The sequence below is a fragment of the Crocodylus porosus genome, unplaced genomic scaffold (genome assembly GCF_001723895.1).
Source record: "Crocodylus porosus isolate Cpor-Errol unplaced genomic scaffold, CroPor_comp1, whole genome shotgun sequence".
In the NCBI taxonomy this organism is placed as follows: Eukaryota; Metazoa; Chordata; order Crocodylia; family Crocodylidae; genus Crocodylus; species Crocodylus porosus.
Genome location: NW_017728947.1, coordinates 43,699,197 through 43,711,860, shown reverse-complemented (window position 1 = coordinate 43,711,860; position 12,664 = coordinate 43,699,197). Strand labels below are relative to the sequence as shown.

At 43.7% G+C, this 12,664-nt stretch overlaps 1 protein-coding gene across 3 annotated transcripts in view; it reads right to left on the bottom strand.

Moving 5' to 3' along the window:
• The window catches only part of NR1H3 (nuclear receptor subfamily 1 group H member 3), a 39,061-nt gene that overhangs the window by 25,984 nt on the left and 413 nt on the right, over positions 1-12,664 (bottom strand). Inside the window, exon 1 of one of the 3 annotated variants that reach the window (XM_019552013.1) lies at positions 11,115-11,303. The exons of 1 other annotated variant lie outside the window; for it this stretch is intronic. The gene's annotated coding sequence lies outside the window, so the exon portion shown is untranslated. Of the gene's footprint in view, positions 1-7,221; positions 7,243-11,114; positions 11,304-12,664 lie in introns of those variants that run through there. One more of the 3 variants, XM_019552015.1, reaches the window with a different exon arrangement.

The following is a 12,664-nucleotide window of genomic DNA, read 5'->3' as shown; positions in this document are numbered from 1 at the left end:
GAACAGAGTGAGCACAGCAATAGGCCCTGCTGTCCAACAAGGAAGCAAAGGGCAAGTCTGATCCACTCTTGGGAGGAGTGTGTGGCAAGGGATACAAAGTCTGGGGCCTTTGCTAGAAATACCACTTACAACCATTCTTCAAATACAATAATTCAATGCTGACAATTAGGCTCCTCTGCCAGTGTAACTGAATCTATTCTAGAGGTTTGTCAGCACCAGTCTTTTGGTTAGGAGTGCAATTTTTTTCCCTTCACTGTTTTAAATCAGTACAGCAATATGAGAGAGAGAGAGAGAAAAAAAAAAAACTTAAGTATGGACCAGGCATGAGATACTTTCAGGTAGACTAGGAAGATATCCTATGGCAAAACCACCTTGCAACCAAAACCCTGGTCTGAAGAATAAAAGCTGAGTGACTACGTTTCTGGTTTGCAATGAAAACCTAAGTGCACCAATGGTACATGATGGCCAACATAAAAGCTTTAAAAACGAGAGAGAGAGAGAGAGAGAGAGAGAGAGATCCAGCCCTGGTCTGGTTTTCTTCCAATGCCACTGGATGTCAGTGGAGACAATGAATTTGAAAAGTATGCAGCTCTGCTGGATCTCTTCTCTAGCTCTACTCAAGCAATGGTACCCACCTCTGAACTTTAAGGCATAAAACAGAGCTAGTTATTCAATGTTGTAAAACCATGATAGCCAGCTAGTCTTTACACCATCTCTTCCCAGAAAATGCAACTCAAAAAGAGACAGTTATGGGATGCCCAGATTTCAGAATGGCAGAACGGGGAGAAACACAAGGGCAGGTATTTGGAGACAAACACATAGATCTTAAAGTGGGACTTGCAAAAATGAAAAGTGAAGCAAAATTCTCCATTCATTGTCAAGTGATGTAAAGGCACTACCATCTTAGAACAGGGAGCTGACCTAACACAGGATCCTACACTTTCCTTTCCCAATCCTCAATGATCCCAGAGGCCTTGAACCCCCACTATAGGTGGTCACAAACCCTCTCCAGGTGGACTTGGGAAGACACTACCTCAATACTAGAAAACTGTCTATAAGCTGAAAAGAGACGAGAGAAATGTAAAGGCAAGGCTGAATGCCAAGAATCTTTTTATGATAGTGAGGTACAAGGGAAGAGGGACAAAACCATGCCTCCACTAATTTGATAAACCCCAGAAATTGACATTTCAGGGCTCAATCCTGCCCTGCTTCCTGTGAAAAATTAAGATGATAACAACAAACTCATTAATACTTTTTCATCTGCAAAGTTCTTTAAAAAACAAGTAATTTAATCCCCTTTACGCCCATAAAGGAAAGTACAACTCATGATCTATGCCAATCAAAAATGCCTTCTGCAGCCAATCATTATACATGGAAAGGAAGGAAAGGGAGAAAAAAAGAAAAGAACAATCAAAAGATAACGGCATCTGCTGGGCTGTCCTAGACTATTTCCTTGGTGTCACCCTTTTACTGTTACCATGACAAGGACAAATGTCAATACTTACTAAAGTAAAGAATAATAAAAGCAGTAATAACATTATCCTTATTTTACAAGCAGGGAGGATAGACAATTTGCCCAAGGCTATCAGATGAGTCACACCAGTCACAGACAACTCAGAAGTGCCTGGCTCTTCCTTCCATGCTCAGACCTTCCTTTCTCTCATACTCTTCTTCCCCATCTCTGATTTCTGTGAAACAGAATTCTGGTGCCCCAAGGGCAAGAGGAAGAGTTGAGAACAGAGAAGTGGAATAAAGGAGGCATCAGCAATGCTTACACTGCAGGAATTTGCTCAGTCCTCTGTTAATTCATCCTCCCTCTCTTCCTTGCACAACTTGGTCTATTAGCCTGTTACATATTGTTATAACAGATTATATTCTCTTTGGGGCAGGGTCTTTTCACAGTACATTTGTATGATTCCTATTCCAAAGTGATCCCAATAAATAGATGCCTATACATGCTACTGTAATACAAAGGGACCAAAGGAGAAATAAGATTTGGTACTGCATTGAGAAATAGGCAGGAAGACCCCAATTCCTGAATTCCAGTGGGAAAATGTTTTAATTATATTAACAGAAGTATCGCACCTACTTGCAAAAGAATGGCAGGAAGGCAAGACAGTACCACAGAAACATGGCCTGTTTAAAGCAGATGAGACTGAGACTGGTTCTTAAGTCACTTCGAAGGAAGCAGGCTCAGCTATTGTACATCTTGGTATAATCCCTGGATGTTCACTACAGAAAAACAATTGAGCAGTATTTGCCGCCTTCCCATTTATGATAATGGAATAGTACAGCAAAGAATGGAATGCAAAAGAACAGCTACTATGGGGGAAAAAAAGCATTATAATGAATAGGTATGCCAGAACTGTAAGGGAACATGGGGAAAGGGGCTGAAAGCTACAGGACAGGAGCAAGAGCATTAAGGGAAGGAGCTGTGCTTAAGGGAAGTTCGCTCTGTATTTGATTATGCTCTTCCTGCCTCTAGTCAGCTTGACTAGCCCTCTTCTGCCAGGTGGTTCAAATTCCATTAAATACTGCAGACACACATAGAAAGGGCGGAGGAAATTGCAGATTTACAGTGAATGTTCAAACTGAAAACAAAGTGAAATATCTGTGCATAAGAGAGAGAAAGGATCTGCATGTCAGGGAAAGAGCGTGTGAGAGGGCATGCAACAGTCTGTGCAACAGAGTGTGTGTGCAGGTCTAATTCCCTCCAAGGCTTTGGTCCAAATGTGGAGCTGAACTTTTGCAGACTTTGTCCTGCCAAGTCATGTTCCCTTCTCCCAGCATCTGACATCACCACAAATGCTCAGCTGGAAAACAGGCTGGAGTCAGACAGAGTCAGCTGGTTCTAGGCCAGCCAGTGAAATGGCTGCAGTCAGGGCACACCCACCAGATGGGAAACAAGAGCCTCCCATTTCCTACAGGATAGCTCCAAATACTCAGGAGACCCAGGTGCCTCCAGAGGCCCCAACCCTAGCACAACTCAATTCAACAAGGGCCCCAACAAAGCATACAAATCCTAAGATGCAAGCAGATGAGCACCAGTAAAATCCAGAAAGGACAAGAGGTATGCACAGGCTTCAGGCCTCTCAAAAGAACTAACAAACCAGTGAAACACCAATTAACACTGAGGTTCCAACCTTACACAATTCCCATGTATTTCTCTTGTGCTAGAGTTTTGTTTCTATAGTTGCCCAAATACAAAAGGTTTGTTTTTTGGTTTGTTTCGTTTTTGTTTTTTTAGGGGGGGGGGGGTGTTTTTTGTTGTTTGTTTTTTTTAATATAAAAACCCTAAAATTGTCAGGTACTCAAGAGAGGACAAGGTCTGAGTTTGTCATGGATATGTATCCCTGGGACTCACCTCAACAGCGCTCAAGAAGAAAGGAATTAAGGTACATATAACAGAGTTCCCAAATCACACACACTTCCTCCAGTGAAACCAAAGTCCCACAAAAAATTCAGTTCTATATAAAAATGTACGTGTGCATGCACACCTTCCATATGCTCTGCAAAACTCAGCTGTAGCTCCAGCTTTGCAGGTTCTCTGAGTAATCTGCAGGGATGCATGTACATGACATACTCAGACTTTGTCCTCTCAGAGTACCTGACAATTTTACGTTTTTTTTAAACGTTATTTACAGCAACTAGGGATTGAGACTCAGGAGAAGATGTGTGTTGAGGGGTGACTGGATCTCTACTGACTTCATCCCTACACCAGGAGCAGTCTGATGGCTCAAGAGCACTGGGAAAGTTCCACCATAGGTCCAGAAGTCAGGGGAGGCTTGCTGGAGCCTAAAGGAAAAGGGGGCATGGGGCTCCATTCTCTCTTCAGTTTCTCCTGAGTCTCCATCCCTAGTTGCTGCAGGGAGAAGCATAGTTGGAAGAACCCTCTGAGGTTCCAATTATGTTGCTGGGATGCCAATGTATGGAGACCTCCTTTACTTGACCTCCAGCATAATCCATTTCCATATTTTGTGCATGTCAATTCATGCAATTAAGTAACTACATTCAAAGTTGAAAAAAGGAGCAGAAAGCAGAAAAGTCTGTTTTCGTCTTCCAAACTATGACTAAAAGTGTGGTGCGAGGATGATCTCTACTAATTTAAAAACTGGGAGGGCCATGCTTATCAAAGCAAACAGAAAAATGGTCAGTTCAATAGATAATACTTTTTTGCTTAATAATCAGAAAATATTGTGATAAAAAGCTTACTTTTTATTATGTATCTCTTACATTTAAAGTAGCCTCATTTAAACTGCTTTAAAAAAAGTTATTCTTGTGAATTTAAGTTGAATTCCAATATTCATTCAAATGAAGCTTGACACAAATTGCAAGCAACAATGACCATGATGTAGTAAATAAGAAATAAGATATTCACCATTCTGTAACATAATAAAAATTAAGAACCTAAATAAATTAGCTTGAAAATGACTGCTTAAATAAATGTGCATAGATAGAGTAAAACTTGGTGGCAACTGGCTAAAATAATTTGGGACTCAACCTTCCTGTAGGAAAGTAATTAAAAAGTAACAATGCAAAACAAGACTACAGTAAGTTATTTAAAATCACGAATTTTAATCATGATTTAAATCAATCTATCTCATCTAAGTGATAGTCATGCAGGGACCTAAATTAGCTGCAGGATCATCATATCAGAAGGGAGGGGAAAGCTTGGATATATAAGTTCTTAGCATGGCTAGTTTTAAGCTTTTTAAAAATTTTACACTTTCTCTTAGCTTTTTAAACTCAAAAAGATAACAAACATATTTTGTGCACAAAAAGAATCCTGCAGCCACTTAGCTAGTCTCCTGACTCCAGCAGTCTTGGACTACCTCTATAAATACCATATTTTCTCATATATAAACCCACATTTCCCCCTCAAAGCCAGTTGGGAAAAATCAGGGTATGTATTATACACAAGGAAAGAGACTCCCCATGAGTCTGGGGAGGGCACAGATGGGGATACAGCACATTTGTGGTAACAGTATTAATTGCTGTGGCTCTGGGTGCCATAGCAATTAATGCTGCCACCACTCCCCTGTCCCACCTAATTTCCAGACCTGTAGGGAGCTCCTCTCCACAGCCATGCACCAGATCACACCAGTTCATGGAGCTAATCCACAGCTGCACCTCAGCACATAGCCTTAGCCCTGGTATGCCTGGTCCAACCCCATGCACTGGCTTTAGAGCCTCATACTTGGTCAGAACTGGCACTCTGAGACTGGGACCACACTCTGGCTCCAGGGCTGTGTGCCAGGTCAGACTCAGCACATGGCTCCTGGCAGAGGCACCGGGTACATGGGGGCCCCCCGCCAAGGGCCCTGACCCCTCCTTGGGAAGAGGCCCATCACCTGAGATGTATACAGTTTTCCACATGTCCATTATCTTAGGCACACCCTGGCAAAAATAAGTCAGTACCTATGGCTCCTGGAGCCAGCAGATGATCCTGAACTTAGCGTGCAGTCCCAGAGTTGATGCGATAGGTCAGATCCATCATGTGGGATTGGATTCAGTGCACAAGGTTGGTCCATGAGCCTTATATTGTTCACAGGGCTGACAATAAGCTCAGCTCCCTAGCTGCCTCCACTCACTCACCTCAACAGAAGGTTCTCTCTTTCAGGCTCCCCATCCAAAAATATCAAATGTGCTCACTATTATGGGGGTGAGCTACACATGAGCAAATAAACTTACTAACACCCCTTTGAATTATATGCCACAGAGAAGAGCTGCTCCAGGCTTCAACTTAAACATAACTCTACTCAGACTCTATTCAATCTTGTCACCACTTCTATCCAAGAGGTAATTCCTCAAACTTGTAACCCCATATTTTTGGTCTGTTCAACAAACTCAGAATTAGATTTTAATGATCAATTGCTAGTTTAATGCCTTATCCACAACACATCTTAAACATCCTCTCAATAAATGAACCTAGAATTCTCCCTCCCTGAGACATAACAGAAGATCTTTCCTGCCCTTTTCTGGATGCTCTCCAACTTAGCTGGTCTTTCCTCCAAATAACATGAACAAAGCTGAACATTCCAGGCTCTGTTTTATAAAATGGTAACACAAAGAGCTTGATTTCTACACATGTTCTCACCTGGCTCTACAAGCAGCAAGTATTTCTTCCTTACAGAAAATCTTGGCATTTTAAGACTTAAAAATTCAAGCTATACTGACTGCTAATGTTCCTCACTGTTAGTGGATCTAGGCAGGAAGAATTTGTCTGGCCTCCACGTATGGAGAAAAGGTCTTCCATAACAGAAGCAGTAAGTCAGAAAAGAAAAGCCATGGGAGGGATATTAGAGAAAACTACCACATTCATTTTAATGAAAGTAAACTATACGTCTGCCGAAATATGCCAACTTCTCTGGAGCTAACAACATTATGTGCATCTGTCACAGGGTGGGGACCCAGGAGCGGCCATGATCTCTCCTGGCGCCCCCTACCGTGCCAAGTTGACTATCAAGCACCCTCGTTCTCGCACGCCACATCTTTGATGACAAAAGTATTATAAGGGAGGCTGCCTTTTGTCCCTTGGACATGGTGCTCTTATTTATCCTGGCCCCGTTCCGTGTAGATTGATTCGGTGCCCCCCCGCCAGCCTTATGGGCTGTGCGTGGATCCTACCACCCCTTATACCACACCCCCAAACCTCTCAGATGTACCGGACGTTGTCTCCTCAAACTCCTTTGCCACGCCCTCATAGCACCCCCTTGCTATAGCCCACGCCCCCACAGGCGTCCTCTGGGCTTGTCTTAGCCGCCCCACTGGAGCCTGGCCTCGCGATCCCCTACAATCGAGGCTCAGGTGGCCATAGCCATGCCTGGCCCCCAGACCCCTTTCCCAGGTCTCATGCCCACTGGGCTCCTCACAATCGAGGCTCAGATGGCTGCAGCCGTGCCTGGCCTCCAGACCCCCTTTCTGGGTCTTGTGCCCCACTGGGGCTTCTCGCCTGGGCCCACACTGGGCCCCTCCCGATACTGCCCACACTGGGGCCGGGGTCAGGACACCCCAATACGCAGCACCCTCTCCGGCACCAGGAACCCCCACACTACTGGGGAGCTCCTATGAGGCCTCCTCCAACCCCTACAGCCTCACCCGGTCCTTCGGTGTAACAACTACCAACAGAAAACTCAAGCCCCTGGGCTACAACAAACTCCAAGCCATCTGGCTAAAACACAATTTTTAAGCCCTCTGGCTAGCCATCGTTCAAAACCCTACCAGGGCTTGCTCCCCTAGTCTTCAACCGAAGCTGTTCAGGCCATCTAGCTTCTACTCCCGCAGAGCTCTCTCCTCCTCAGCTGCCAGAGGGGAACTGCCTCCTTGGCCTCAGCCTAGGCTGTTTATATAGACCAGGCCCTGCCCCCTTCTGGTCAGCTGACCCAACTGCGGTTGCCCCAGCAACCAGCACCTGTCCCTCTTTCTAGGAGCAGGGCACTTCAGTGTCCTGCGACAGCACCCATCCTGCCAAATTTAATCCTGGAAATTGGTCCTAGTTGCAGCTAACTGAGGTAACTGTACTTTGTTGAGGTAATAGCAAAATGTACGTGTGCTTACCTAAAAACTTCTTGATCTTCAGGTAATCATGTCCACTAGAATCTACAGGTCGAAGCTGAAGTTTACATGTCCAATAGAATGGATATTTCAGCCTGTATGCAGCTTGGCTGCAAAATCTGACTCAATCATCACTGGTAGCATGGAAAGTTCCTACATCCTAAAGATCTCTCCTGCTGTGGATAACTCCCACAACAAAGATGATTCAATTCATTGTTCCTAAATTGCCAGCTGTAGCATAATACTTTGAGGCACATACACAAACTTTTCTCCAGCTTCACAACACTGGAAAAAAAAATTCCCCTAATGACAAATCAACATCATTTGATATTCTGAAGTGTCCAAACAGTTCTATTCTAGCCGATCCATTTTTCTCCAGGGCTGGCCAGATCAATGAACCTTATTAACAAGTGGAAAGGACACTTTTAGGTTAGCACGGAAAAGCTTCCCTAGTCTCCAATGGAACTGTCACTGTAATATGCCTCCTAAACTGGAAGTAGGATCATGTTTCAAATATGGACATCCAAAATGATATACATTACAATACATCCTCCACTTTCCTCTAAGCACAAAATCAAGGAAAGACTTTTCTGAAAAACAGCAACTATTAACAACTGAATATCCAATAAACAGAACATTAGTAAATGTCTGCTTTAATGGTTATGGGGCCTCATAGCAGATCTCATTATAGAAAGAAACTTCTCTGACTACAGTGTGTGTACCCAGGACTGGATATAAGACTAAACAGGAGGAGGAATGTTTCTTGAATATAATATAATGGTTGATAGCATTCACTTTGAGGACTCCTTGTTTTAATTACAGATAGAAGTACTAGACCTCAAAGAAAGCTCCCTATTTCAAAATGCATGTTTTGCTTAGAACCAGTAGCTATCAGGAAGAAGTCAATTTTAATTGACAGGAAGCATGACTTGCCACATGCACTCCACTCGGGTATGATTTGCAATGTCCAGCATAAAAAAAATGGCCATTTGCTTCCGAACTGAATGAGTCTATAACCAGCCAGAGTCTAATTCTATACAGATTTCCCTTGCTTTATGCTTAACATCCATTCCTGGAAAACAGTGCATAACTTGACTTTGCATAAAGTACACTTTACAATGTAACAAATAGGAATATGTTCCAAGACCTCAACTGTATGACCCCCCAGACCAATTTCTACCACTTTTACAAGACTATTTTGGTACTCACCAACAGCAGGCAATATACACAAGGCACAGGGCACTATCGTAATGAGGATGGCAACTACAGAAACGAGTCACACACAATGAGGAAAAAGCACAGATCCACACAGGAGACTATATTTTCGTGTCCATCACTCCCACAGTGCACCACACAAAGCAGCTGACTGCAGGCTTTCACCACACTGATTGCATACCAGTGAATTTACCCTGCATATAACAATTTCTTGGTATAAAAAGGGTCATCACTTAAGAACGAATCCATACATACAGGACCCGCATAAAGCAAGGGAAACCTGTATAGGGCTGGTTGAGGAACTTGCAAACTGACAAACTCAAAGCAGATACCAAGTTCACCAACATGCAGGATTTATTACAGTTAGAAACATTTTCATAAGTCAAGGACTGTTTTTCCTTGTCATCTAACTTGTGTTCCTTTCTATAGTATTTGGCAGCAGACAGGATTCTAAATCTACTTTTCATATGACAAAGGAACTAAGACTGGAAGAGGCATCCAGGCCATCAAATCCAGTCCCTTGCATTCCCAGGCAATAACTGAATAGTTTTGTTTTCCATAGTTGCACTAGAAGTTGGAAACCAAGCTGTTCAAGCATCAGATCCAAGTGACATAGGTCCCATATACCTGTAAAGTGAAGAGGCTACTCTTGCAGATCCAAATTCTGCCCCTCTCCACACCTTAGGAATACTGAATACCTAACCACAACAGAAAACAGGTTTTACTTCAGTAGTGATACCTGTCTGAATTTGGGCTGATGCACACTGAGGAATCTTCCTTCCTTGTAAACTAGAGATGATGGAAGAGCAGGAAAAAATAAATAAATAAATGGAGAGCTGAGGGACTCTTTGCTGCCTGCTTGTTCTTTCATATGTAGGCTCTTGTCCCTTTCCTCCTCATTCCATGGTCAGCTGCTAAGGGAAGAAAGTAGAAGGCCTTAAACTGCAGCAGCAAAACCAAGAACTACCCAACAATCCTCATGCTCAAAGGGAATTTAGAAAACAACTCCAGAAGATAGGCCTGGAAACAGAAATTCATCACTCTATTGGACAGTTAAAAAGTCTTGTTAAATATAGACAGCAGCTTTATGGCTCATTACAACCTTACAAATACTGCCAGTCTTTCTGAACTTCACCGGTAGTAACTACTCCCCCTTTTTAACGGTGTTGCTCTGCCACTAACTAGATTGAAAATTCTACTGTTCTGTCTTAGAATAGCTCCTGTTTACACTACTTCGTCCCTAGTTCACAGTCCCCCTCCATTCAGACTGCTTGCATTTCCATGAAATCTTTTCTTTGTATTTTGCTCAGCCCAAGTCTGCTTCCCTTCACACCTGAGGAAGCACCTTATGCCTGAAAGCTTGTCCAACAGGTCTCCCAAATATACAGCTGGTCCAATAAAACATAGCACAAAAAAAGCCTTCTTTCTGTAGAATAACCTGAATATTTAAGTGTTGCAGTCCATGGCAGCAGGCACAAGAGCATTGTGATCCAGTGCTGGTAACTGGCAGCAACAGTCAAGCATTTTCCTAAACTTTTAAATGAGGCAGAGAAAAAAAAAAAATCTCAGTCTTCCATTACGATACATTCCCAAGAAACACAAGGAGGGATAGAGGGCCGCAGCTTGTCTAGGGGAAGCGCAATCAGCCAAAGCATAATTTCAAAGTACTGCATACTCTACCCGAGTCTGTTCTCTTTTTGTTTGGTTTTTTATATATATATTTATATATATATAATTAATTATCTTATCCCCTGTTTTATTCAGAACTAACCTTCAAGTTTGGGGAAGGGGATAGGAGGACCTAAATAAATAAATAAAATCAGCAGATGGGGTGCAGGGTCTCTCAGGAAGGTACTAACCTACAGAATGACTGTCACCTCAGGAGGAGCTACTCTCTACTGCTACAGATCCACATAGACAAGCTGACTCTGTATTCCCTTCAGAAGCCCCAGCCAGGGAAATCAGTTGCAAATCACTTGGCAGACCTGTTAGAGAGGGGGGAGCTTGGCCCTACCATGCTTCCTGGCACTAGCATCACCATCTTCATCCACAACCTAAGGTCCTAAGGAGAAATGCTGGCTAAGCTCTGCAGTCATGATCAGGGCTTTTAGTGCTGGCTATATGGGTTCAGGTACAGTTTTTCATCCTACTTTATTCTCACGGGGGGTGGAGATTAGAGAATGGAGTACTCCCAGGGCTACCACATCCTTTCCTTCCTGGGGCAGTGTAACTCAGACACCACCACCCAGACCGAGCTGTTGAGCAGGGAGACTCATGCTTCCTACAGAGCCAGACAAGCTCCCCAACAAGATACTTAACAAGAGTATGTAGCAGGAGACACAGACCTTTCCTTTGGCCTCTCGTTTTCATTACCCAAGCTATTTTCTGAAGCCTGTGGAGGCACCAGTCATTACAAATGCCTCAGAAAGGAAAAGAGTGCAAGTAAGCCAAGCTGTTAGTCAGAAAGCTGACATCAAGTTTGAAATTTTCCTCAGAAGAGTCCTGTGGTAGAACTGTCAGCCACTGGGGAGATGAAAAACAATCTTATGGGGCTGGGACACTCCCCTGCTGTCAGTGAGTGGTGACAGGTCTGGTCTTGCCTCCAAGCTGAAGCACCCATTGGGATGGATCTACAGACCTACGCATAATGAACTGTAAGTCAAATGAGACAGTTATAATACATACCGTTTAAAACAAAGTAATTAACATGTGGAAGTCATTACCACAGGATGTTGCAAAGCCTAATACCACAAATGGGGTTCAAAAGGAATTAAACAAATTTATGGAGGGGCTAACACGGGCTATTAAACACAACCTTTAGGGGTGTAACTTACCAGCGACTGCTAGGGGATGATGAAGGATTAATCAAGCTACATATACCTGTTTTCAATACTCTTCCTCTAAATCTTCCTCTACCTGCCATTGTTAGAGACAAGATACTGAGCCAGACAGACTTTTGGTCTAACCCAGTAGAATTTTTCTTACATTCTAAAAATGTGAGGCAACCTAAAACTTCCACTTTGGCAGATACACTGCTCTAGAAAGCTCACAATCAAGGCTATGACAAGATGCAGCGACTGGATGAGACCAACAGAAGGGACACTAGGGGAAGGGGAGGACAAGGAAACAACAAAGTCATTACACATTTAAACAGATATCTCCACTCCACATCTGACAACAGCTAGGAAGGTAGTTAGCAAGAACTCTGCTATGCTTAATGTGTGATAATTTGCTAGCTTAACAGACAGCTCACCTTTAAAAATCCTACACCTATGTGCCCGTCTCATACACCTACTGTTTAAGGTCACAATATAGACCATGAGCTCTGTAGGCCAGGGACCATCTTGTTTCACCATGTAACTGCTATACTCAAATTCCCAGCTACCTATAATTCAAATAGCAGCAAGTGCTCAACGTTCAAATACAGATATGCAATCTCTTTTATTTCATGGCACACAGAAACAAAGGCTCCCATGTAGGATAAAATGCTCCACAGGGGGATTGCAGAGAAATCAACAGCAAAAGGGGCTGAAATGGTATGTAGTGACCTAGAAGTGAAAATCTTCAAATCCCATCTGGCCGGGGGTTAAAAACAACCAGAAGTCATTTCCTGCTAGATGTCACCCCCTGTCTCTGCTATCTCAGCTGAAGCCCAGGGGGGATCGGCATCCACCCCACCAGAACTACTCCTACAGCCATGACTCGGCCAACTCCGCAGAGATGCCGGGAGTGGCCAAGTCATGGGAAGAGGCCTAGATGCCATCCCTCCACCCCCGGGGCAAGGTGGGCAGGAGTGTGCTGGGAGGTGGGAGCCTTCCCGCCTGCTACCTGTTGAGCCAAAAGCAGAGCCTCCCCTGCAGTGGCAGTGGGCCCAGCTCGAGGAAGGACAAACCTG